Source organism: Nycticebus coucang, chromosome 3 (assembly GCF_027406575.1).
Source record: "Nycticebus coucang isolate mNycCou1 chromosome 3, mNycCou1.pri, whole genome shotgun sequence".
Lineage (NCBI taxonomy): Eukaryota > Metazoa > Chordata > Mammalia > Primates > Lorisidae > Nycticebus > Nycticebus coucang.
The window spans coordinates 96,221,518-96,249,176 of record NC_069782.1 but is presented as its reverse complement, the minus strand read 5'-3'; the positions used below and the strand labels follow the sequence as shown (position 1 = coordinate 96,249,176).

General features: G+C 45.3%; 1 protein-coding gene across 1 annotated transcript in view; it reads left to right on the top strand.

Moving 5' to 3' along the window:
* Positions 1 to 290: 290 nt before the first annotated feature.
* CDH23 (cadherin related 23) overlaps positions 291 to 27,659 on the top strand; it is a 419,225-nt gene continuing 391,856 nt past the window's right edge. The window contains exon 1 of the mRNA XM_053586252.1: positions 291 to 673. The gene's annotated coding sequence lies outside the window, so the exon portion shown is untranslated. The remainder of the gene's footprint in view (positions 674 to 27,659) is intronic.

Below are 27,659 nucleotides of genomic sequence, written 5' to 3'. Positions count from 1 at the left end.
CTTTGGGGGATTCGTCGAGTTGCCACAACAGCCGGTGCCATGACATCGGCAGAGGGCAGCTTCACCAGCACTGAAAATATTCATGCCCTGAGCGCCTAGCCGGGCTCCGCGCAGCTCCCGGGGGGTCCGGACGGGAGCGGGCCCGGGGCTCGGGGGTCCGAACGGCCCACCTGGTGGGGACCAGCGGCGCAGCGCAGGCGGGCGGGGGCTGGGCGAGGCGGGAGGTGAGCGTCAGGAGGCGGGGTCTGGGCGGTGGGGGCCGAGCGGGGCGGAGGAAGAGAGGGAAAGTTGATCGCGGACTTGAGCGGCGGCGGCGGCTTGGGAGAGAGGGGCGCGGGAGGCGGGCGCGATGCTCGGCCTGAGGACGCGTCCGACGGCTGCTGGGCGCTGAGCCGGGCGGGGCGGGGCGGCCTGGCCCCGAGCATGGAGCGCGGGGGTGCAGAGCCTCGGGACGTTTGGGGCGCGCCTCGTCCGATCCCGGGGCGCGCCTGAAGTTGCGGCCGGCGAGCGGGCGGCCGGAGGGGACCCAGGAGCAGCCGGCTCGCCACAGAGAGCCTTCACGCCGGCGGCGAGACACGGCGGTGGCCAGGGCCAGAGCAGGCGGCCCGCGGGGCCGATCCGGTGGAGAGCAGAGCCCGAGGCGCGGCGCGGCGCCGCTCCGCACACGCACACGGTACCAAGAGCCACGCACCGCCCCTTCCCTCCCCGCTTCCCTCGCCTTCCTCTAGCCTTTCGCCAGCCACGCGGCGGGAAAGTTGGTCGCGATTGCAGCCCCCGAACCACTTGTTCCCGGCTTGGCCATCGCCTGCGGCAGGCGCCCGGGTTCGTCTTCCCTTCAGGTCCCTGCTCCCGACTCCGCGCCCAGCTCGCAGCCGGCGGCCGGACACGCGGCAACTTTAATTCCCGGGAACTCTAATTCCTTCCCTCCTGGCCTTGGGAAGACAGGCACCCCACCTTCTACCCTTGTTCCCTGGGACCGTGGATATTAGGGGCGTTGCTTTTGGAGCTTCCGAGAATGCCCAGGTCTGGGTGAGAGGGGAATTTCGGGAGTAGAGGGCGTTGGGATCCAATCCCGTCCGCTCTGAGCTCTGGTTCCCTATTTGGACAGTGGCGATGGGGTGGGGCAGACTCCCACTGCAGCGTGTGCAGCCAGGTTGAAGGGACCGAAGTCACGTAGTTTCTCCTCCCCTCATCACTTCCCTGCGCCCGCGGTAGACCCCAGGGGACTTCGGCATCCTCCCGAATCCGGTCCAGCTGTGGGAAGACGCGCCCCGCGCGGAGCCGGGAGTCTTGTGCGGCTCATGCCTGGCCTCCCGGCCCCGGGCCAGCCCGCTACAGGCGGTGCTGGCTGTCCCCAGGGGCTCGCGTCTGGGGGCACTGCCCCTCATCTACCATCGCAGGTCAGCCCGGGACTCGTGCAGAGTCCGAGCATTCCAAGGTGGTGTCGGCTGCACACGGTGGGCGCTCAGTGCCTTGCTTTCCCGGAGCTGGCACCGAGAGCGGCTGCTTTCGTAGCCTACCGCGAGAGGAGATCCCGTGTCCCCGCCACCGGCTGCGACCCCAGCCCCAGGCCTGGCGCTGTCAGTAGTGCTGTGGGAGAAAATTAGCCTTTGCTGGGTAGTAACACGCCCCCACCTTCCCCAGTAATTCAGAAAGCAGAGCCTTCCTCTTCTGGGTACTTTGCCTTCTAGGACCAGAGCAGGCATTGAATTGACCCTTGCCTTCCAGCCCCTTGGCAAGTGTCCCCACCCCCATTTTGGATTTTGAAATAAGCTGGAGAGACACGAGGATTGGAGTGTGTGCTGGGTGGAGTCAGACCCTTGCATAGGGAAGAACAGTGTACCAGGTGTGGGTGGGCTTTAAAGAGCCTGGTTAGGGCCAGGGGCAAGGTGCTGATGAGTCAGCCCACGGAAGGGGAGAGCTGGCTCTGAGTTAGCGCTTGGTTCGTGGTGCATGGGCAGGTGCACTGCAGTCAGCACCTACTGGGATGAGGGAGACCAGGTGTTCCTCTGCTGAGGAGGGGCTGGGAAAGGGTCTCTTGGCTGGGGGGATAGCAATGCTTGTTGCTGTCTTCCAGGACTGGGAAGAGCAGGAAGGGCGAGTGCCTGAATGGCAGAGAGGGAATGTGCCCATGAGCCGGAGAGGTAGCACTACATAAGTGACTGTGTGAACCAGGTGCTGGAGGAGAGCCGTGAGGGCTGGAGGCCCAGGGCCCATCCTACCATCTTACTGGGCTGGGCCCTGGGAACTGGTCTGTTTTGACCTTCCTCACCTCCACACAGCTGCGCTCCTCATGTCTGGGCTTAATGGTGGCAGATGGTCCTGGTTGCCTCCCAAGTAGCTCCCCCAGCCAGCAAGCCACCTTACCTACAGTTTCACCTTTTAAAGTTTGTTTCATTGAGCTAAATAATTAAAGGGTACCTTTCTGAAGTGCGAATTTAAGCTGGAAGATGCAGAAGGTACAGAGGAGCTTTCTGGCCCGAGGACATGCAGCATCAGCATCACCTGGGATCTTGTTAGAAATGCAGACACTCAGGCCCCACCCAGGCCTCCTGAGTCAGTCTGTATAGGAAAAGATCATTGCGGAATTTGCGGGCTCAGTAAGATTCGAGCTCTGGTCTATAGTACCTAGTAGGAAATGGGCATTTCATGGCCTTTCGGTGCAGGGTGTGGAATAGGGCGTGAATAAGAACATAAAGATAAGAAAGAGACTGTAACTTCTTTCCTTGGACCATTGTGCTAAGGTTGGGTTAATAGTCCACCACTGGCCACTTGAGATCCCACAAGGATGTTGGTGTTTTGGGAGGCCTTTAAATAGATTAGAATAAAAGCTCGGCTTTCTGTGCAATTAAAACTGTACGTGGAGCTGGATGAGGTGGTGTGCCACTGTAGTCCCAGCTACTCAGGAGGCTGTGGTGGGAGGATTGCTTGAGCTCAGGAGTTCAAGGATGTGTTGTGCTATGACCACACCTGTGAATAGCTGTTAGATTCCAACTTGGACAATATAGCAAGATCCCTACTGCACATGGGCCAGTAGGAGGTAGGTGGAGGGGGCAGGGTTTCTGGAAGCTGGGCATGGCCTGTTTCCAGAGTACGTAAGGCTGTCTCCTAAGCAGAGGAATTGAGCAGCTGTCCTTCACTTCATCTGCCCCTCTGAGATGGGTGGGATGGTCCATTGGTAGTGTTTCTGGGCAGCCACTGAACTTCTGCAGAGGGGGAGCTGTATACGTGCCAATTCAGAATAGCTATGGAGGAGAGGATACTGACCAAGCTCTACCTACACCCCAGCCTGGACTAGACATTACATTTCTACTTTCCTGGGGTGGTGGAGGCCCCTGGCCCCAAGACACAAGGATGATTCCAAGACATGGTGACAGCTCAGCCTCTTTGTCCTCTGGAGAAATGGTGACCTTGAAGCCATCAAGGCTGGCCTGAGAGTTGGGTCTGAAGGACTATGGGAGAGATTTGGGACACAGGCCTGGTGGTATTGATGGTGTCTAAGTGAAAAGTCATAGCTCATGCACCCCAACTCTGCCAAAAGTGCACATCCTTCCCCTTGGCTAGCCTCTTTGTCAGGAAGAAGGCAGTTCTGCCAGTGGAAAGGTTGCAAGGAAGATCTATGGGAGGACATGGATTAGCATGACCATGGGCTTTGCAAACAGCAGCTAATGTGAATGCGTTCTGACATTGATTTGAAAATCAGCCTGTGCATGGTGCCGCCCACCTTACTCTCAGCACTTTGGGAGGCTAAGGCGGGAGGATCGTTTGAGGCCAGCCTGGGTGTCGTGGTAAGACCATGTCTCTGTGAAAAATAAAAAAAAAAATTAGCCCTGTGTGGTGTCACATACCTGTAGTCCCAGCTACTTGGGAGGCTGAGGTAGGAGGACTGCTTGAGCCCAAGAGTTAGAGGCTACAGTGAGCTATGATCACACCACTGCACTCCAGCCTAGACAACAGAGTGAAACCTTGTCTCTTAAAAAAGAGAAGAAAAGAGTGAGTTCAAAACTAATTAGGTTAATAAAAGTCTTAACTATTCTCTTGAGCCCCCAGGTTTTTAGAAATTCACATTTTAATATGTAAAATGTTTGTAAAAATTAATTGTCTTTGAATGCATTGGTTTCAAATTTAATTATAGTTGTTTTTTTTTGTTTTGTTTTTTTTTACAAATATAGTTCATGCCTTTCTTTGGGCTCCTCTGACCACTGGAGCAATCCTATTTGTGAGCAAGGACATTTACAAGTAGGACCTTGCTGGGAGGATTGTTTCAAGATGGGAGTATTTTTCCTCTAGTAAAAGAGAAATGGGGATTGGAGTGGATTCTTCCATGCTCCAGCCTCATGTGTGGAATGTGGGTAAGCCTTCCTGCTTGGGTGGAGTGGGCTGTCTGCCTCTCCAGCCTGTGCCTCCCACCCTCACCATCCTTCCATGGTGCTTTTTACCACTGTGCATTGGTCTAGCCCCTCACTAGCCAGTGAGCTCTTGTGGGACACAGGCTGTGCCTTTTTCTTCCTTGTATCCCCAGGCCCACCACAGTTGCTCAGCAACTGTACTTTGATAGCTACTGGGCTACTGCTAGGTGCTGTTCTTTGGCCTTCTCTAGCCCTATTGTTATGTGATCATTAACACACCAAGCATTTACTTGCCCCAAATCGGTTTTAGCTATTCATGGTGGTTCCTTCCATCTTGCTGTATTCTGGGCTGTAGGCAGCCACCCTTGCTGTAGAGGCTGCAAACTCACATGCCTAAAGGGGCCAAGATGCAGACAAGAGAGGGAAGGAGAGCCAAGTGTAAGACAATAGGGAATGCTGGGGACTGTGGAGAACTGAGGAGCAGAGGCAAAACCTATCTGTGTGATAAAAGTCAAAATAATGGTTACACCTTTGGGGGTGAAATGACTAGGGCACAGGAGGTACTTCCTGAGTGCTAAAAATTACTATAAATTGATGTGAATGTCTATAATAGTGGTGAATGATCATTTTTGCAAGAGACAATTCACAGAACATTACAACATTATGGGCCATATTCATTTGGATTCAACATAAAAATAGCTTTATTGAATTTTTTTTTTTTTGAGACAGAGTCTCAATCTGTTGCCCTGAGTAAAGTGCTGTGGCATCGCAGCTCACAGCAACCTCATAATCTTGGGCTTAAGTGATTCTCTTGCTTCAGCCTCCCAGGTAGCTGGGACCACAGGCGCCCGCCACAATGCCTGGCCATTTTTTTGGTTGCAGTTGTCATTGTTGTTTGGCGTGTCCAGGCTGGATTTGAACCTGCCAGCTCTGGTGTATGTGGCTGGCGCCCTAGCCGCTTGAGCTACAGGGGCTGAGCCTTCATTGAATCTTTAGAGCAGAAAATACATATTCTATTTTTTTTTTTTTTTTTGCAGTTTTGGCCAGGGCCAGGCTTGAACCTGCCACACCCAGTATATGGGGCCAGGGCCCTACTCCTTAAGCCACAGGTGCCGCTTCCCCCCCCCCCCCTTTTCTTTTGAGACAGAGCCTCAGGCATCACAGCTCACAGCAACCTCCAACTCCTGGGCTTAAGTGATTCTCTTGCCTCAGCCTCCTAAGTAGCTGGAACTACAGGCGCCCTCCACAATGCCCGGCTATTTTTTTGGGGTGGGGGGGTTGTCGCTGTCATTGTTGTTTGGCAGACTCAGGCTGGATTTGAACCCACCAGCTCTGGTGTATGTGGCGGCCCCTTAGCCACTTGAGCTACAGGCACAGAGCTGAAAATACATATTCTTAGCAACCTTATTGACTAGAAGGGTGTCAGAAAACTGACCTGTTTAAGAAGTAGCCACTTGGAGACAGCTTACTAGTTTTTCACTGTGAAATTTGATCAGGATCTGTCACGGAGAGGGGAGTAGACTGCTGCTGCTTCTCACAGGACTGTATTTTTGGACCTCAGGATTCATGCCTTTGGGACCATCTCACTTCGATAGCGAATGTCCATGTGGTTCAGTGCAGAGGGAAGTGGGAATATCTGACATTTTCCTCATCCTTGGGGCCTACAGGCTGTGTCACTGAGGGTGTCACAGCTGGCTAAGGTTCAGCAGTCATATTTTTTACATATTCTAAAACCCTGTCCAAGGGTTGGTTATTTTTATGATTATAACCTAGTCCCTTCATGATTTTCACATGGCAGTAAAATGTGGGGCATTTGTACATGTCCTACATGGAGGCAGACAGAACTGGGATTGAATACTAGTCCTTTCGCTCTTTAGCTCTGAAGCCTTGAGTCTGGCACATAACCAAGCCCAGGCCTTAGTTTTCTTATCTGTAAAATGGGCATAATTTTCAAATGGCTTGTAGGCTTGCTATGAGCATTCATTAGATGAAAACTATACAGGTCATTTGTACAGTACCTGGTACACGCTATATAGGCAGTCCCCTGGTTATGAACAAGATAAGTTCTTAAGTTCTGTATGTTTGTTCTTAAGTTGAATTTGTATGTAAGTTGGAACAGGTACATTTACTAATTACCTGTAATAGCCCCTGTTTGTAAGTATGAGTTGTAACTCGGAGACTTAACTGTAATAGTCTCTGTTCATAAGTTTGAGCTATATATAAGTAGTAGGATGTTTGTAACTTGGGTACTGCCTATACATACAAAATATAGATTTTATTATATTCCTTTTCACTTAGGTATTAGACACACTATATTCTAATGAAGAGGTGAAATCTCTTCTTATTTTCAGAGCTTAATGATTTGTAAGTTCATAAATTGCGGCCAGGTGTGGTGGCTCATACCTATAATCCTAGCACTCTGGGAGGCTGAGGCAGGTGGATTGCCTGAGCTCAGGAGTTTAAGACCAGCGTAAGAGCAAGACCCTGTCTCTACTAAAAACAGAAAAATTAGCCAGGCATGGTGCCATATGCCTGTAGTCCTAGCTACTTGGAAGGCTGAGGCAAGAGGATCTCTCTCTTTTTTTTTTTTTTTTGTGGGAGAGAGTCTCACTTTATCGCCCTGGGTAGAGTGCTGTGGCATCACACAGATCACGGCAACCTCCAACTCCTGGGCTTAAGCGATTCTCTTGCCTCAGCCTCCCGAGTAGCTGGGACTACAGGCGCCCACCACAACGCCCGGCTACTTTTTGTTGCAGTTTGGCCGGGGCCGGGTTTGAACCCGCCACCCTCGGTATATGGGGCCGGCACCCTACCCACTGAGCCACAGGTGCTGCCCACAAGAAGATCCCTTGAGCCCAAGAGTTTGAAGTTGCTGTGAACTGTGACGCCACGGCACTCCACCCAGGGTAACAGGGTAAAACTCTGTCTCAAAAAGCAAAATATATATGTGTGTGTATATGTGTATATATATAATATATTCATAAATTGAATTCTTCCTGAATGTGTGTGTATGTATGGTGCTGTGGTTTTTCATTTGGAATTATTGACTAGTAACAGTAAAAACATCCAGCGATTTCACATTAAAAATCTAGACTTCTGGAATCTCTGATGGGAATTGGCAACATTGGGTACATGTTCCCAATTAGCATTCATTGGTTAGAGCTGATTTGTAGGCAACCTTTTATTTATTTTACTTTAAAGATTCTTTTAGTGAGGAATACTGGGTGTGCCAAAACATGTATACACATTTTAAGAAATCTTGTTGGAAGTAAAATCGATCATTCCCCAAACGTGCATGAATTATAGGTAAAATGGATGTGCATAACCTGTCTAGGTACACTTGAACAGTGATGGTTCTCTCAATTCAACTTTGAAAAGTAAAACACAGATAACCTCTCTTAAAATGTATGTACATTTTTTTGGCACCCTCTGTATATACATATAGTAAGGTAGGTAGATCTTAAATGATAGTGGTGAATTTTCATGTGTGTATACACCTGTGTAACCCCCCACCTGCTCTAGTAGAGACAAGAACATTCCCAGCGCTTTGGCAAGTTCTCTCATGCCCCTCCCAGGCCCTGTTATCCCGCTTCTGACTTCACTGTCCCTTCTGTTTCACATGTGAGTCTTGCCTGCAGGCCACCTTTTAGATCTAGAAGAGCCTGCAGGTCTCCAGTCTTCACCATTCCCTCTTGTCTCACTTTGGACTCCGCTTGACCCATTTGCCCTGCCTCCTGGCCCCTGTAGCCATTTGACTTCACGATTTCTACTCAAGGGCTGGAAAAGTTCTTAGAGACCAACTAGTCTCAACATTTTACAAGTGGAGAAACTGAGTTCCACAGCCAGAGAGTGGTTTATTCATGGCCCAGATGGTGGCCAGTCAGAGCCCTTCTCCTCCCATCCCAGCACAAGCTGTACTGGGAGAGCCCAAGGCCTGGCCCTGCAATCAGTCAGTCACCCAGAGCCTTCTGCCCGCTGATCAGCCTAAGAGGTTTTTCTGGCCTGAGACTTCCTGGAGATGCATCATCCCCAAAGGCAGGCTGTTAGCGGCACTGCCTTCCTTTTTAAAGGTCATGCTCCATTTGGAGAGGACCTGTGATGCCATTTGTGACAAGGGCCCTGTGTACCACCTTGATTGTGTCTGTTGCTGAAAGAAGGCTGTAATTTGGGAAATTACAAAAATGAAAGCCAGGGAGGGAGGGATGCAGAGGAGAGGGCATGAGAGAGAGTGGGTGGGCAGAGCGGGAAACAAAAGGGGCAGTTTCGACCCTGTCTGGGTAGCCATTTGTAACCCCAATCCTGTCCCCAAGGAATTCTGCCTTTTCCTGGTTCCCTGGGATTAGATGAGAGTTAGGGTGGCCTGGGTCCCTCCAAGGGGTACCCTTTATCTGTGCCCATTTCTCTTCCGTTCTTTGCCTATAGTGACAGGCACTAGTTATCTTACTCCCGGGTTATATAGGACTCCATTCTCTCCAGACCCACATCCCTTCTGCTGCTCTGAACTGCTCTTATCCTGGGAGAGGACTTAACTTGCCCTTTTTCCCAGGGCCAGGATTGCTGATATCATATACAGGGACACAGTAGTGACAGAATGCTAAGCCAGGCCTCTCTCTGCCCCTCGACAGGGGCCTGGGGAGATGTATGGGTGGGCTGTCACTAGAAAACCAGTATGCACTGGGCGGTGGGTCAGGGCCCTTCCAAGCCCATCATCTCTTGTATTTTAGGGTCACATGTTTGCCACGTGGGACACCCTTCATTTGGCCTTTCAGTCGCCCTGAACTGAATATCACCTGTGTCCCATCTTCTCCCTCGTTGCTGAGCTTTGTGCTGAGAGTCTATGTCAGCTCTGCACAGAAAAATAATGGCGGCCACATGTGTGGTTTAAAATTTTCCAGTAGCCACTTTAGTTAAAAGAAACAGGAAAAATTCTTTTTGAGTGTTGATTTTACTTACCCTAGTATGTCCAAAATGTTACCCTTTCAACATGTAATTGATGTAACAAATTATTAATATTTCACTTCTTGTCCTGAGTTTTCAGGATTTGGTGTGTGTTTTGTATGTACAGGACATCACAGTTGGGGCTCAGTATGTGCTCATTTTCCAGTGGCAGTCCCTCCACGCATCCCCCTCTAAGCATATGTCAGGTGCTCAGTGGCCACGTGTGGCTGATGCCATCTGTATTAGACTGGGGGAGACAGAGATAAGCACAGGTGGTTATGGGCACTACAAAGAAATTAGATGGGGTAATTGGGGTGCTAGAGGAAGAGATGGGGCTATTGGAGAAGACTCTTGGAGGATGGGAAGATGAGGTCCCTGTGGAGGTGAGCCTGGGGGGCCGGGGAGCGGTGCACAAAGGAGGGGGCCGTGTGCAGGGGCAGCCCCCCAGCACCCCCAGCACTCTGGACACCATGCTCACCGGGCATGGCTGCACTGGAGTAGTCTGCAGTGGACAGCAGAATCTTAGCAAAGTTTCTCTCTGGAGTGTGTGTGTGTTTCCCCATCTCGGTGCTCTTTCCATGAGCATGAGTATGATGTTCCTCTTCCTGTTGTTTTTTGCACTTGGGAGTTTTCTAAGCAGGGAGTGAGATGGCCTGAGGGAGCTGCCACAGTGCAGAGCGTTTTGCATCCCCCTCTGGGGAGGAGGGTCTGGCCTGTCCACAGCAGAGGGAGCTTGGATGCCAGAGTGTCTCAGGGTGCTTGATTAGCAGACCTGGGGCTGTTCTCCTTTGCTAGACTTGGGGCTTAGAAGAAGTCCCAGTGGGCAGATGCCTGGGGCCAGGTAAATGCTAACTTCCTGTGCTGTCTGGGCTCTCCTCCTGGCATTGAAGGGTGAACATTCAGGGTCTAGGCAGCCAGGCAGGCACTATGGCAAACTGTACATGCTCACTCTGTCTAACGGGGATGCAGTCGCGACCATTTTTCTTGTGTTCCTGGGCCAAGGGTGAACATTCAGGGTCCAGGCAGCCAGGCAGGCACTATGGCAAACTGTACATGCTCACTCTGTCTAACGGGGATGCAGTCGCGACCATTTTTCTTGTGTTCCTAGGCAGGTATGCAAAACAACTTAAAGACTCACTGGACACTTTGATTTTTCCAAAAGAATCCAGAAATCCAGATTTAATAACAACAAAAAAAACTACCTATTTAAAATATAACAACTAATTCAAATATTGAAAACATGGTGAGGCCATTCATTCATTTAGTGAATAGTTACTGGGTCCTTACTATGTGCCAGGTACTGTTCTAGGCTCCTGGGGCCCATTTGTGGCCCATACCCTTGTGGAGTATATATGGTTGGAAGATCCCTCGCCAAGGTGCATGTGGCTCATGGATGGCTAGTCTATGACTTCTGTTATAGACTTAGAGAGTGCCAGAGCTAACAGTGATAATGAGAAATGTTTATTAAGCACTATGTGCCCGGCACATAGCACTTCCCCTAAAATATCTCCCTCCATCTTCACAACACCTGCATCAAAGAGGGTCTCTGTTTACCCATATTTTACAGATGAGAAATGTGAGGCACTGAGAGGTTTGCCCATTTGGGCCAAGGCAGTGTGGCTCCTTAATCATTGCTCTGTATTGCACTTAAAGATGGCCAGAGCCAAATCCTGCCTCTGCAGATGGAAACTGACATCAGAAATGACAACAGACCTACCTTGGGTTCCCAGAGAGGCAGTGGCAGGGCTGGGACAGGGGCTAAAATATCCCTTTTTAATCCAGCCCTGCCAGTATTTTTATTATTATTGGTACTTTACCTGTCATTGTCCTTGGGCCAAAGTTGAACATTCAGGTGCCTACAGCCTCCACGCTGGGGATGTGAGAGAGAGAGGCTGGTAGGGACATCCATGAGAGTGAATGAAGGGGCTGGTCATCTGCCCTGAGCAGTTTGCCCCTATCTGGGAAGCCACATGTGTTAGGGTCTCTGCACTTGCCTGGACCCCAGCCACACCCCTAGTCCTTTCCATCTGTAAATGAGCAGCTACATGCAGCGTTGCCTGTGATTTCATCCCAGCCCAGGCCTGGCCCCTGCTGTTGGCCAGGCTGGCTCATGGGCTCCCTTCAATATTTCTGGCCAAGCATATTAGTCCTAAACTCACCTCAGCCTGGACTTTGCGGTGTTGGCACGAGTAACCTTGCTCATACTTTTATCGTGTTGGGGTTTGCATGGTCACCATGAGTCAGTGAAATATATGTGAACGATGAAGAAAAATGCCTGACAAGTGTGTGAGGATTTCCTAATAGTCCTTGTGTAGACCCACGTGTTTTCATTCTCAGAGTCACCGCAAAGTAGGGAGAAGCCCCTTCTGGCCAATCTGCTTGATTCAGGGAGTAAGAAGCCCTTATAAATACATAAAAGTATTTGGCAAAATGAATTGAGATGTATACAAATTATGATAAATCTGTGTTGTTTTTATTATCACTATGTATTAATGACTTGAACTGTGCACTTACGTCTTATTGATAAGATAAATGCAGACAGATATTTAAATAACATGACAATCTCAAAATCTCCTAAGTAAAGTCTTTGGAATGACTTGATGACACCTTTTATGCCCACTTGTATCAATTTGACATCCCTCTCTTTGGGGAAGGTGTACAAGCCAACAAATATTTAATAAATACCTACTGTCTACAGGATACTATACAAGGTAAACAAAGATACAGAAAGGGCTAAAGAATGGCCCTGTCATCCATGAGCTTTCACATTTACTCAGCGCCATATTCGGGACAGTCGATTCAGAGTGTGTGTGTGTGTGTGTGTGTGTGTGTGTGAGAGAGAGAGAGAGAGAGAGAGAGAGCAAGCTATAGCTCCCCTTGGAAATTTCAGTATCTTGTGCCTGACTCAGCCAAGGTTTTCCCTCTTGCTCTCCCTCCCTGTCCCCAAAGTTCTCCCTTTTACCTGAAGTGCACATGACGCCGGGGTCTGTGTTACCATGGGGATGGTTGTGTCCTAGGAGGGGAATGGGAAGGGCATGGGGTGTAAAGAGTGGGGGTGGCTATGGGCGACACTGGCCAGGCGGCTGACCTGCCAAGCCCAGGCTGTTGCCCGCCTGAGGGCTGTTGGAAACTGGAGCTCAGGCCAGAAGAAGGGAGCCCATGAATAATACAGCGGGAGGGAGCTGTTAACTAGGTGACCTCATTGCACCTGTGTGCTTCACAGCTTCCTTGGGAGCCACTTTAGAGGGCCTGGGTGTCAGAGGGGACTGGAAAAGGCCAGGTGGAGACAGTTTCTCCTTTTCCCGTCCTGCTTTCTTTTCAGCTCCTTGGCTTAGAAGTTCAGTGTACTCACCACTCCTCCTTTCTGGCAATGACCCAGAAGGCCTCGGATGTGAGTGTGTGTGTGCACACGGGGTGCATGCGCCTGGATGTGTGCATATGTATGCAGTGTCTGAATATGAGGGTGGGCTTGCTCTTGTGCCCGGCCCCCTAGGCCTGATTTCCAGGTCTGTTTGATGAACTGGGTATCTGCTCTTGGTCTCTGGCACAGATATGCTGTGTCACTTTTGCCAAGGTGGCATCCTCTCTGGGCTACTTCTGGTTGCCATGGAAAAAGAAGGCTTCTGGGGAAGACTTCCTGTTTTCAGAGGCTTTGGCCTCTGACAAGGTGTAGGTGATGCCCTAGCTAATGCTGTGGAGTCTGTCATTTGAAGTGTCACTGCAGCTCTGGCTGCAGCTATCTATATCTGACACACAGGAGCTGCTGCAGCCCCCATACCTTCCAGGTGGGCAAAGAAGGTCTCTCAGTAGAGATGAGGACCTCTTCAAAGGGCAGGGAGTGTAGACACATTGACAGCAAAGGGAAATGAGATGCAATCAACACTGGACCCAAGGAGAGACTGGTTGGTTACGTGGCATGTCGAGTGGAGGGCAGAGAGTGGAGAGGTGCTAGAAAGCATTCCCCAAGGAGACTGGCTTTGCCTTCCATGGGGCTGTTTCCTGACCTCTGACATGGGATTAGGATGAATGAAAAGGCCTGGGAGTGGGCAGCAGAGAGCCCCTGGCCAGTGCCTGGGCAAGAAAAGGTGCTGCTGGTATCCACTTCCTCTGCTGTCTTGAGTGCTGTCTCCAGGGGCCTGACCCCCGAGCAGCTATGAGACCCTCCTCCCCAGGATCGAAAAGGGCCTTCTCTCCACGCCCAGGCTGCAGCCTCAGCCTGCTCCCCAGGCTTCAGAGCACAGGCCCAGTGGCTGGGGCCTGCTGGCTTCCCTGTAGTCTTAGAACGGAGCCTTTAAGAGGTTACACGTTGACCTGTTGACCTGCCTGAGAGAGAAGGGGAGTATTTCTTTGTGCCTTGTCTGGGTGGGTCTGGCCAGGGCCCCAGGCCTTTAACTGAGGCCCATCCCCTAAACAAGGGGAAGTGTTTCTGGCTCTGGAGCTTCACGACTTAACTCTTCCGTTGGTAAGCTCTGTGACATCAGGCAAATTAATCATTGATCATTCTGTTCTTCAGTTTTCTCATCTGGAATATGGAGATAACAGTACCTAACTCACAGGGTTATTGAGAGGATTAAATGAGTTATTGCACGTAAAATGCTTTGGAAAAGTGCTTTCCACATAGTAAATGTTCAACAAACGTTGCTATTATTTATTATTATGCTGCTGTTTTCTCAGTGCCTGTGTTCTGGGAGCTCACAGTCTTACAGGCTGTGTGGAAGTGCCAAGACTATCATACCTATGAGACAGACTGTGTAGGTTGAAAGGAGGGGCAGTCCTTGATGGGGAGGGCCTGTGCCCTCAGGCTGTGGCTTCTCTCTGTGCCCGCTAGCACTGTGGGGGGAAGACAGAAAGAGAGGGGCCGGATAGCCCGGATTGGTACCAAGCCAGCTGGAGCTTTTTTAGTCAACTTTTTAATTGAGGTATAACACATACAAATGTACAAATCATATGTGGATAGCCCAAGTTATCGCAAAGTGACTTCTCCTATGTAACTGCTACCCACAACAAGAAAAAAGCGATTACAAAAGACATTTTCCTGTCGTTATCCCCAGAGGTAACTCCTATCTTGACTTGTAACACTGCAGATTCATTTTGTCTAATTTGAACTTTATATAAATTGAGTCATACAGTGGGTTCTCTTGGTGGTTTTTCCATTCAACTTATTTGTGAGATTCATCCTGGTGCCCTGTAGTTAAAAACTGGTTCATTTTCATTTTTGAACAGTACTCCGTGGTGTGAATATACTGTGATTTGCCCATCCTGCTGTTGATGGACAATTGGGTTGCTTCCAGTTTGGGGTTGCTATGAACAATTGTGTAGTGTCTTTTGGCATACGTATATGGACACATAATTCTATTGGTATTTGACTGTTACAGCAATACAAGCTTTAAAGCTTCATTACTATAGCTTTATATATGTAGTCTTGATTGGTAGTGCCAATCCTTCAGTTTTGTTCATTTTCAAGACTCTTGTTTATTTTCAGCCTTTTACATTTTCCATATGAGTTTAGAATCATCTTTTGAAATTCCACAAAAGTCTGTTGAGATTTTGATTGAGACAGCGTTAGAAATATGTAGGTCAACTTGAGGAAAATTGACATCATTTATAATATCGAGTTTTCCAGTCCATAAACAATACACATTCCTTCATTTATGTAGTTCTTAATAAGTTTTGTTCAAGAATGCTTTTTAGTTGTGTGTGTATCCGTCTTTTTTTTTTTTTTTTTGGTCAGGGCTGGGTTTGAACCCACCAACCTCCCGAATATGGGGCCGGCGCCCTACTCCTTGAGCCACAGGTACCACCCATCAATCTTATATTTTAAAATTTAGACTTATTTCTTTGTCTTTTTATATTGTTATAAGTGATATTTATTTTTTTGTTTCTAATTATTTATCATATACAAGTGCAATTAACTTTTAAATGTATTGAACTTTGTTTCTAATTATTTGTTTATCATATAAAAGTGCAATTAACTTTTAAATGTGTTGAACTAAAGTCACAACCTTAGATAAATTTACTTATTAATTCTGGTAGTTTATCTATAGATTTTTAAAATTTTTTAACATATGTGATCATGTTTGCTGCAACTAATAATAGCGTAATATCTTTCTTTCAATACTTATCTTTTTTTCTTGTCTTGTTGCAATGGCAAGGTCTCATAATATTGAATGGAAGCATAATATTGAATGGAAGTGGTGATAATGGTGAAATCAAGGAGAAAGTTTTTGCTATTTTACCATTAAGTATGATGTTTGCTGTAGTTTTGTTTTTTTAAGACAGAGTCTTACTCTGTTACCCAGGAGAGGAGTACCATGGGATCATCATAGCTCACATTTACTCCAAACTCTTGGTCCTGAGCAATCCTCTTGCCTCAACCTCCCATGTAGCTGGGACTACAGGTGCCTGCCACAATGCCTGGCTAGTTTTTCTATTTTTAGGAGGTGGGGTCTTGCTCTTGCTCAGGCTGTCTTAAACTCCTGAGTAGGTCTTTCTTTCTTTCTTTTCTTTCTTTCTTTCTTTTTTTTCAGTCTCACTATGTCACCCTGGGTAGAGTGCCTTGGCATCACAGCTCACAGCAACCTCAAACTCTTAGGCTCATGTGATTCTCCTGCCTCAGCCTCCCAAGTAGCTGGGACTACAGGCGCCCACCACAACGCCTGGCTATTTTTTGTTGTTGTTGTAGTTGTCATTGTGATTAGCTCAAACCCACCAGCCTCGGTGCATGGAGCTGGCGCCATAACCACTGTGCTATGGGCGCTGAGCCCTGAATAGCTTTTCTTGTAGATGGAATTCATTAAATTAGGAAACTTTTCTTCAAATCTTTTCTTTCAAAATTGTAATAAAATATGTTTAAAATAAGATTTACTACTTAAACCATTCTTAAGTATACAGATCAGTGGCATTAGGTATATTCACAATGTTGTGCAACCATTACCACTATCCATTTCCAAAACTTTTTTTGTCATTACAAAGAAAAACTCTGTACTCATTAAATAATAACTCTCCATTCTTTCTCCTTGTAGTCGCTGGTAATCACTTCTATCTTTTGTCTCTATGAATTTGCTTATTCTAGGTATCTTGTGGTAGTGGAATCATATAGTATCTGTCTTTTGTGTCTGGATTATTTTATTTAGTGCAATCTATTCAAGGTTCATTCATATTGTGGCATGTGTAAGAATTTCATTCTTTTAAAAAGTTGAATACTACTACATTATATGTGTCTACCACGTTTTATTTGCCTACCTGTTAATGGACGTTTAGATTGTTTCCACCTTCTGGTTATTATGCATAATGCTGCTGTGAACATGGGTTGTACACATATCTGTTTAAGTCTTTGTTGTCATTTCTTTTGAATACATACCTAGGAATGGAATTCCTGGATAATACGGTAATTCTATGTTTAATTTTTTTTTTTTTAGCAACTATTATGCCATTTTTCATAGCAGCTGCACCATTTTGTATTCCTACCAGCAATGCGTAAGGGTTATAGTTTCTCCACATAGCGACACTTCTTATTTTCTATTTAATTGTAATTTTTATTTTTTTGAGACAAAGTCTCTGGTGCCCAGGCTAGAGTGCCATGGCATCAGCCTAACTCACAATAATCTCAAACTCCTGGGTTCAAGCAATCCTCCTGCCAGAGCCTCTCTGGTAGCTGGGACTGCAGGCACCTATCATACCACTTGGTTAATTTTTCTGTTTTTAGTAGAGACAGGGTCTCACTCTTGCTCAGGCTGGTCTTGAACTCTTGAATTCAGGTGATCCACCTGCCTCAGACTCCCAGAGTGCTAGGATTACAGGTGTGAGCCACTGTGCCCACCCTTCATATTTTTAATGTTTTTAATATTAAAACAGTTTTTAATATTACTGAAGTCCAGATATCTTTTTTGTTATTATCATTATTACAAGTGCTTTGGGTATCATATCTAAGAACTCACTGTTAAGTCCAATACCAAGAAAAATTTTCACCTATGTTTTCTTCTAAGAAGTTTATACTTTTAGTTCTTATGTTTAGGCCTTTGATCTATTTTGTATTAATTTTTGTATATGGAGTAAGGTAAGAAACCAACTTGCTTCTTTTGCATGTGGATATACAGTATTCCCAGCACCATTTGTTTAAGAGACTGTTTTCCCTGTGGAATTGTCTTGGCACCCTTGTTGGCAATCCGTTGACCATGTACGTGTATGTTATGGTTTATTTCTGGGCTCTCTGTTCCATTACTGCATATTTGTCTTTATGTCTGTACCACACTCATTTGGGGGGTGACCCAGGCTGGTCTTGAATTCCTGCCCTTAAGCAATCCTTCCAGGATAGCTTCCCCAAATGCTGGGATTACAGGTATGAGCTACCTCACCTGGCCATCAACACACTGTTAGACTATGGTAGCTTTCTAGTAAGTTTTGAAATCAGAAAGTGTGAATCCTCCAACTTTGTTCTTTTTCAAGTTTGGTTATTCAGGAGTTCTTTGAGATTCCAAGTAAAATCTTAGGATGGATTTTTCTATTTTTGTGAGAAACACCATTAGGATTTTGATAGGAATTGAATTAAATCTGTAGATTGCTTTGGCTAGTACTGTATCTGAACAACAGTTGTAGCTTTACAATATTAAGTTTTCCAATCTATGACCATAAATGTGGTCTTTAATGCCTTTAATGTCTTTCAGCAATATTTTGTAGTTTTTGTAGTCATTTGCCTTCTTGGTTGAACTCATTCCTAAGTATTTTGTTCTTTTTATAGCAGCGGTTCTCAACCTGTGGGTCACGACCCACAGGAACTGTATTAAAGGGCCATGGCATTGAGAAGGTTGAGAACCACTGTTTTATAGTTTCGTAAATGGAATTCTTCATTTCCTTTTCAGATTGTTTATAAGTGGTGTATAATAATACAACTTTTTTGTGGGGGGGGGATTCATTGAGGGTACAATAAACCAGGTTACACTGATTGCAAAGTCCCTCTTGCAATCATGTCTTGCCCCTAATTTTTTTTTTTTTTTAAGACAGAGTCTTGCTGTGTCACCTTGGCATCATCATAGCTCATCGTAACTTCGAACTCCTGGTTCCAACAAGCAATCCTCTTGCCTCAGCCTTCTGAGTAGCTGGGGCTACAAGTGCCTATTACGATGCCTGGCAAATTTTTCTATTTTTAGTAGAGATAGGATCTTGGTCCTGCTCAAGCTGGTCTCTAACTCCTAAGCTCAAGCAATCCTCCCACCTCGATCCCCCAGAGTGCTGGGATTACAGGCATGAGTCACTATGCATGGACTGTAATGACTTTTATGTATTGATTTTCTATTATGAAAACTCTCTTTTTTTTTTTTATTGTTGGGGATTCATTGAGGGTACAATAAGCCAGGTTACATTGATTGCAATTGTTAGGCAATGTCCCTCTTGCAATCATGTCTTGCCCCCATAATATCATGAAAACTCTTATTAATTAAGCTGCTACAACTTTGCTAAATTCATTGATTAGTTCTAACAAGGTTTTTTGGGTGTAGAATCTTCAGTGTTTTCTGCATATAAGATCATGTCATCTATAAACAGATAATTTTACTGCTTCCTTTCCAATTTGGATGCCATTTATTTCTCTCTTTGCCTACTTGCTCTGGGTACTATGTTGAATGGAAGTGGCAGTAACAGGCATTGTTTTGTTCCTGTTCTTAAGGGAAAAACTTTCAGTCTTTCACAATTGAATGTGATGTTAGCTGTGGGATTTTCTACATATGGGCTCTTCTGTTTCTTTTTGCTAAGGGCTTTTATCGTAAATATGTGTGGAATTTTATCAGATGTATTTCTGCAGCTGTTAAAATGATCATATGATTTTTCTTTTGTTAATGTGAATTACATTGATAGACTTTCAAAAATTAACTAACCTTGCATTCTTGGACTAAATCCAGCTTTGCCACAATGTATTATTCTTTTCATAATCCCTTGAACACTGTTGCAATAGCTACAGTGTTTTGCTTTTCTGTTTTCCATGGCATATGTGAATTGCTAATATTTTGTTTAAGAGATTTTTAATAAATGGTTATGTGATTTCCCTTTCTTGAAATATTCTTGTCAGATTATAATTTCAAATTCTTCTGACCTCAGAATACAAAGTGGAAGTTGTTCCTTCTTTATCTGTTTTATTTATTTATTTATTTATTTTTATGGAGGAGTTTAGATAAGATCAGTATTTATTTATTTCCCTTAAATGTTGAATTCAATAGAGAATGTAAGATTTCTTACTGGGAGAGTTATAAATTACATTTTTGATTTCTTGGGTACCTGTAGGACTATTTATATTTCTATGTTTTGTGTGTCAGTTTTAGTACATTGTATTCTTTTTTTTTTTGTAGAGACAGAGTTTCACTTTATTGCCCTCGGTAGAGTGCTGTAGCCTCACACAGCTCACAGCAACCTTCAACTCCTGGGCTTACGCGATTCTCTTGCCTCAGCCTCCCGAGCAGCTGGGACTACAGGCACCCGCCACAACACCCGGCTATTTTTTTGTTGCAGTTTGGCCGGGGCTGGGTTTGAACCCGCCACCCTTGGCATATGGGGCTGGGGCCTTACTCACTGAGCCACAGGCACCACCCAGTACATTGTATTCTTAAGAAACCTTATACATTTTATATAAATTGTCAAATGAATTGACATAAAGATACTAATAGTATCTCCTTAATTATCCCTTATAGCCTTTATATGTTATATAAAATCTGCAGCAATAGTTTTTCATTGATGATATTAGTAATATGTGCCCTCTCTCTCATTTTCTTGGTCATTTTGTTGATTACTGGATTAATCAATTTTATTGGTCTTTTCAAAGAAGCAACTTTTATTTTTTATTTATTTATTTATTTATTTTTGAGACAGAGCCTCAAGCTATTGCCCTGGGTAGAGTGCTGTGGCGTCACAGCTCACAGCAACCAACTCCTGGGCTCAAGTGATTCTCCTGCCTATACCTCCCAAGTAGCTGGGACTATAGGCGCCCGCCACAATGCCTGGCTATTTTTTGGTTGCAGCCGTTATTGTTGTTTAGCGGGCCCGGGCTGGATTCGAACCCGCCAGCTCAGGTGTATGTGGCTGGTGCCTTAGCTGCTTGAACCACAGGTGCTGAGCCAAGCAACTTTTAGTTTCATTGACTTTTGTGTGTTAAATTTTATGTTCTATTTTATTAATTTTTTTTCTTATCAGGTATCTTTATTTCATTTTTTTCTGTTTTCTTTAGGTTTAATTTACTTTTCTTTTTTTTAAGAGGCAGGGTCTTGCTGTATTGCTTAGACTGGATTTGAATTGCTGAGCGTAAGCTATTCTTTCACCTCAGCCTCCCAAGTAGCTGGACTATAGATGTCCACCACTGTGCCTGTCTTAATTTACTTCTTAGAAATATATTTATTTAATAAATATGCAGGCTTGGTGCCTGTAGTCCAAGCGGCTAAGGCACCAGCCACATATACCAGAGATGGAGGGTTCGAATCCAGCCAGGGCCTGCCAAAAAATAATGACAACTACAACCAAAAATAGCCCAGTATTGTGGCAGGGGCCTGTAGTCCCAGCTACTTGGGAGGCTGAGACAAGAGAATCGCTTAAGCCCAGGAATTTGGGGTTCCTGTGAGTTGTGATGCTATGGCACCCTACCCAGGGAGACAGCTTGAGGCTCTGTCTCAAAGAAATAAAAAAAATAAAAATAGATGTGCTCATCACTCACAAAGTGTGCATTGTACCCATTCGGTATGAATACATTAAATTTTTTTATATACATACATAGATGATTGTTTATAGGTTTTCTTCTTTTCTAAAATCTAAATTGAAAGCTGTAAATTTCCCTTGAAGGGCACTTTTTTTTTTTTTTTTTTTTTTTTTGTAGAGACAGAGTCTCACTTTATGGCCCTCGGTAGAGTGCTGTGGCCTCACACAGCTCACAGCAACCTCCAACTCCTGGGCTTCAGCGATTCTCTTGCCTCAGCCTCCCGAGTAGCTGGGACTACAGGCGCCCGCCACAACGCCCGGCTATTTTTTGGTTGCAATTTGGCTGGGGCTGGGCTTGAACCCGCCACCCTCGGTATATGGGGCCGGCGCCCCACCGACTGAGCCACAGGCGCCGCCCTGAAGGGCACATTTTGATGTCATATTTTTATTACTGTACCGTTCAAAATATTTTCTTCTTTCTGTTATAATTTCTTCTTTGATTTACAGATTTTTTTTTTTTGCAGTTTTTGGCTGGGGCCAGGTTTGAACCCGCCACCTCCAGTACATGGGGCTGGCACCCTACTCTCTGAGTCACAGCCACCACCTGATTTTTTTTTTTTTTTTTTTAAAAACAGAGTCACACTTTATCACCATAGGTAGAGTTCCATGGCATCACAGCTCACAGTAATCTCCACCTCCTGGGCTTAGGCGATTCTCTTGCCTCAGCCTCCCAAGTAGCTGGGACTACATGTGCTCGCCACAATGTTTTTTTGTTGCAGTTTGGCCGGGGCCAGGTTTGAACCTGCCACCCTTGGTATATGGGGCTGGCGCCCTAACCACTGAGTCACAGGCGCTGCCCTACAGAATTCTTTTTTAGAACTGCATTGCTTTATTTTTACACATTTGAGTATTCCCTCTTTCAGTATTTTATATTTTTACATGGTTATTTTTGAGCTTAATTCTACTACGATCAGAGAAGATGCTTTGACAGATTTCAGTTCTTTGAAATTTTTTGAGAATTACTTTATGGTTCAGCAGGTAGATTTTGACAAATTTTTCCATTGCCCCATGAGAATAATGATAATTTTGTTATTGTGTGTAGTGTTCAATTTTGTCAATGAAGTTAAATATATAAATCATTTTATTCATTTGCTAGTGTTCTTATTTGTTTTCTACCTTTTCTATCGGTTTTTGAGAAAGGTGTGTTGAGGTGTCTCATTACTACTGTGAAGTCTATCTTTCTGGTTTTGTTCATTTTTGTTTATGTATTTTGAAGCTGGTTAGGTTGGTAAAAATTTAGAATTGCTTTCTCTTATTTTATCTTCAACTGCTTTTCTGGTGGATTTACACTTTGATCATGTTTTGCCTTTGAAATATCTGTCTTAAATAATACTTGTAATATCTAGAAGCTAGTACTGGGAATGTGTAGTGGATTTTTCCTTAAGGTGTAACATGTCTGCTGTGAAGTAGTTATGCCAGCTTTCTTTTGATTAGATTTCTCATGATCTAACTTTTGTCATCCCTTTAACTTCAGGATTTATGTGTAATTATATTTAAAACATATCTTTTGTAAAAAGAATGTCTTTGTTTTAAAGTACAGCCTACTTTTGAATTTTGAGTATTTGTTGCATTTACACTTATTGTGATTACTGATACATTTTCTGTTTGTCCATCTGCTTTGTCTTCCTTTTTGTACTGTATTATTACCTTCTCTTGGATTCCTTGGATATTTTTGACTATTTATTTTTCCCCTCTTTGAGCTTGCTAATTGTATAGTCCTGTATTTTTTTTTTTTTTTGTAGTGAGTACCTTGAAGATTATAGCTTGTTTTTTTTTTTGGCTGGGGCTGGGTTTGAACCCACCACCTCCAGCATATGGGGCCGGCGCCCTACTCCTTTGAGCCACAGGCGCCACCCTTATAGCTTGTATTCTTAACTTACTGGAGTCTTGTTTTTTTTTTTTAATCTCTCAAAGCTAGGACTTTAGAATGCTTTAACTCCATATACTCCCTTTCTACTTTAGTGTTAGTGGTTGTTTTAAATGTTAATTGTACATATATTTACATTTCATAAGACATTATTATATTTTTTCTTTCAGTTAATATTCATTTGCTGACATTTTTACCCTTTCTGATTGTCTTTTTCTTTCTTTCTTTTTTTTTTTTTTTTTAGACAGATCCTCAAGCTGTTGCCCTGGGTAGAGTGCCCCATCACAGCTCACGGCAACCTCCAAGTCCTGGGCTTAAGCGATTCTCTTGCCTCAGCCTCCCAAGGAGCTGGGACTACAGGCACCTACCACAATGCCTGGCTATTTTTTGGTTGTATTTGTCATTGTTGTTTGGCAGGCCCGGGCTGGATTTGAACCCGCCAGCTCTGGTACATGTGGCTGGCGCCTTAGCCCCTTGAGCTACAGGCGTGGAGCTGAATTTTTTTTTTTTTTTTTTGATTTTGGTCTTTCACAGTTATACTTTGACTTATCCTGATTTTTATTCATCAAATTAATCCAGTCTATATTTTTTGGCCAATATATTTTCAACTATATTTTCTGCTCTATTCTTTCTCTTCTTTCTTTGGGACTTAAATCATACACCTGTATTTAGACATTTTCACCATGTATATGAAACTGTTTCATCAATTTTTCATTTGTGTTTTTCTCTCTCTGCTTCATTTTGGTTATTTTCTACTAGACTGCTCAGTTCACTCATCTTCTTTTCAGCTGTGTTTAATTCACTGGTAAACCCACTTATTAAGATCTTGACTTCCTATATTATTCATTTTTGGAATTTCTTTTCATTTATTCTGTAGTCTCTAATTCTCTGGTGAAATTGTTTATTTATTTATTTATTTTGTCAACTATTTTCTTGAATGTGTTAATCACTATAGTTTTTTATTTTTTTTTTTTTTGAGACAGAGTCTCACTGTGCAACCCTGGGTAGAGTGCTGTGGCATCACAGTTCACAGCAACCTCAAACTCTTAGGTTTAAGCAATTCTCTTACCTCAGCCTCCCAAGTAGCTGGGACTCCAAGAGCCTGCCACAATGCCTGGCTATTTTTATTTTTTGGTTGTAGTTGTCATTGTTGTTTGGCAGACCTGGGCTGGGTTCGAACCTACCAGCTCCAGTGTATGTGGCTGGCACCCTAGCCGCTGAGCTACAGGCACCAAGCCAATCACTATAATTTTTTAAGGCCATATTTGTTAACTCTAGCATCCTACTGACCTATGAGCTTATTTTTATTGTCTGTTTTTTTCCTTTGTCCTGTTTATGGTTTGGTTGGTAATTTTGTATGAAAAATTATAGAAGCTGTGGATGATGCTGATTCTTTCCAGAGAGGAGTCCCCTTGCCATCTAGCAAGCAGCAGGGCAGCCAAGCGTCCTGGTACAGTCAGGGCCTCAGCTGACTCATGCTGGGTTAAAGTGTTTATACTTCTGATTCATCCAGGCTCCTGAAACAACTCTCTGGGGGCCAGTTAACGGAGAGCCCAGGTGTTAATTATAGCCAGTCCTCCTTGGTGGGTCCAAATTCCAATCTTTGTCTCCCTCTCGGCCATTCGGCTTTCTGCTTGGTTCCTTAGCTGCTTCTCAGCATAGTTTAAGAGATAGCAAATATTTTCAGGGGGAAACTGGTACTGAGTGCTGAGTTCGTTTCTCTGTGCCTCTCTTATCTCTGGAGTCTGGGATCCTCTAGTTCTGGCTGCCTAACCTTGTTAGCCCCTAACTCAATTTTAATTTCCCCAGGTTTATGAGATGGCCTGACCTCTTATTTTTTTTTACTGTGATAGGGTCTCACCCTGGTGAGAGTGGCACAAGAGTGCTGTAGCATCATAGCTGATAGCAACCTCAAACTCTTAGGCTCAAGCAATCCTCTTGACTCCTCCACACTAGCTGAGACTACACATGCCTGCTGTAACTCCTGGCTAGTTTTCTATTTTTAGTAGAGACAAGATCTTGCTCCTGCTCAGGCTGGTCTTGAACTCCAAGCTCAAGTGATCCACCCTTCTTAGCCTCCCAGAATGCTAGGATTACGGGTGTGAGCCATTGCATCCAGCCAAGACAGCCTAAATTCTGCTGGCTTCTCCACTCTCATTTCTTGCTGAAGCCCTGAGTGCAAAGGAGGCTCTGAGAAGATTGGACTAACTCTAGAAACTTCCTTTCTCTCTGGACTTTTGCCTCTCACTCTGTCTGCCCTGACAGCTCTCTAGAATCTCCAAGCAGATTGTGAGTTTTTGGTCCAGATTTTCTAGTCTCATTAAGATTGTTAGCTTGTCTGCCCAAGTTATTGCAGCATAGCTGGAAGCAGTACCCAAGTGAGATTTGAATCCCGATTCACTATCTACTGGCAGAGTAACCTTGAGGTCTTCTCAATCTCCTCCTCTGTAAAATGCATCTGGATGCATTTCAGAGTTAGTCGTGAACACAGTTTACTTTACCTCTAAACAATTCAGCAGTGTATTTATTATCAGGTGGCCCACTCACCTGATTTAAAAAATCAAAAGTGGGGAGCTAGAACCTAATTCAGGCAGGAGAACAGCTGTTTTCGAGAGAGTGGGCCAAGAAGGGAAGTGAGTGGTGTCACCAGGGGTTTCACTTGTAGGACCTGGGACCCTGATGGTGAGGCTGAACATTCCTGTCCCCTGCCGGCCTGCAGGGATAGCGTGTGTCTTGGCGTCTGCTGAATGCTTCACCTCCAGCAGCTGTGGCTGGTGCTCAGGAAGAGTTTGTTGAGTGAATGAATGGCTTGCTCCGAAGGGCAGGAGTTAACTGTGTGACTCTGGAGAGTAAAACTCTCTTAGGAAGTTACTAGAAGGCAGACTGGGGTTCATTAGAAGAAATGTGTCCTTCTTCCTCTCTCTTTTTTAAAATACCATATTATATCTATCTATCTATATATATTTTAATTTATTTTGGGGTAGGTAATTTAGCATACACAGAAAATTACAAAGGCCCCCAATAAAATCCAGTGAGACATTTCTCTCCAACCTCTGTCTTTGGCCACCCAGTTTTCTCTTCTAGAAGGGATCAGCTTCTGATTTCTTGGTGTCCTCTCCAGTAATTTATATACACAGAACGATGATGATGATACTATTAGGATGACACTGTATGTGTGTTCCAGGTAGCTGACAAATGTTACCTCATTTGAGCCTCCCCATGACCCTGTGAAGTAGGTCTTCCATTTTTCTCCATTTCAGAGTTGAGGGAAACAGAGGCACAGAGAGGCTAAGCAACTCATGGGCAGTCAGGGTGTGAGCGCAGAGGCCTGGCTCCTCTCTGCCTCTACTCCCTTCAGTGCTTCTGAGACTCCCCCCCCCACACACACACACACTTCTAGAAGGTCCCTCTAGTGGCCTAAGTGTGCCCCCAGGGAGCACCAAGCTGGCTGAGGAGGTGCTGAGCTCCCTGGAGGGCGTTCAACCCAATGACCTCCAAAGGCTCTCTGCAAATAGCTTTGCTCCTTTCTTCCCTCAGCCTTGGTTTGTGCTGCTACCCTGCCTTTGGGGTGTGTCAGTCTTCTCTGGTATATGGGGGTCTCTAGGTCCTTCTCCTGCTCCCTCTAACCGCCAAGTAGGAGCCCTGTCAGCACCCATGGGGAAGGTGAGATCTGTGCTCCCCTCCGTGTTGGCCGGAGGCAGTAATAGGCAAGTGGCACTGCTGGATCACACAGCAAGGCTGGATCTAGCTAGGAATGGTCCCCTCTCCCCTCTGCCCTCCCCCCTATGTTTAACATGGCCACTCCCCCCTCCCACCCCCACCCTAGCCCATGCCAGGAGAACCTGGATGCCTGGGGAGGTCGTTGGGGCACATAGGGAAAGAGCCCAGGAAAATTCTTCACTGGGAACAAATCTCATTTTCAAGAAAGTCTCGACAAAATGAGGCATTAAATTACAATATTTCGGAGAGCGTCGTAATTCTATTGCAGACAGCCCTTCATCATGGAATCTGAAAGCTGGGAAAATACAAAACTCATTAGATTAAAATAAACCACCTACTGCTCTGGAGAAAAGCTTATTTATCAATATCAATTTACTTATGATTACTCTGGCCTGCAATTTGTTATTTTTAAGAATTATGATTTGTGTATTGCTCATACAGATGTGAAATATTTTTTCTTAAACTGAGTATTTTTAAAAAAGATACCCTTGTCCTCAGAAAAGGTTAGAAAGTGGTTACTCAGAAGGAGGAGGGGAAGAGGGCCAGAAAATAAATTAAGAAGCTGGTATGGTGGATGGTGAAGAAGTGTGAGTGAGTGAGGGGCTGAAGGGGAGCAGGTGGGGGACAAAGTCAATCAGGAGTCCTGTGAAATCTCTGGGTCTTTAAAAGAGGCTTTTGATTCATTAAGAGGAAGGACATCCTAATTAGCCAAGCGGTCCAAAAGGAGGAATGCGTCATGTCTAGGTAGTGAGCTTCCTGTCACTAGAGGTCTATAAATTCAGGTTGAAGGTCTATGAGGGAGGATGCTGCAACAGTCAGATGAGGAGCCAGCTATGGTGTCCTCTCCAATCCTGGTGTTCAGTGACTCTCTGAGTCACACACTGGGTCCAGAAGGTGGTACTGTGTGGGGTGGTCCCCTACTGTGTAGAAGAGATAGCACTGGATTGGGCATTAAGGAACCACCATCTTGAATTCATTGGCTCTGGTGCTCTTGGCTGTAGGGAAGCCTTTGCCATATGGCGCCATGGAAAAGGGAGCCAGAACCACTTGGGTTT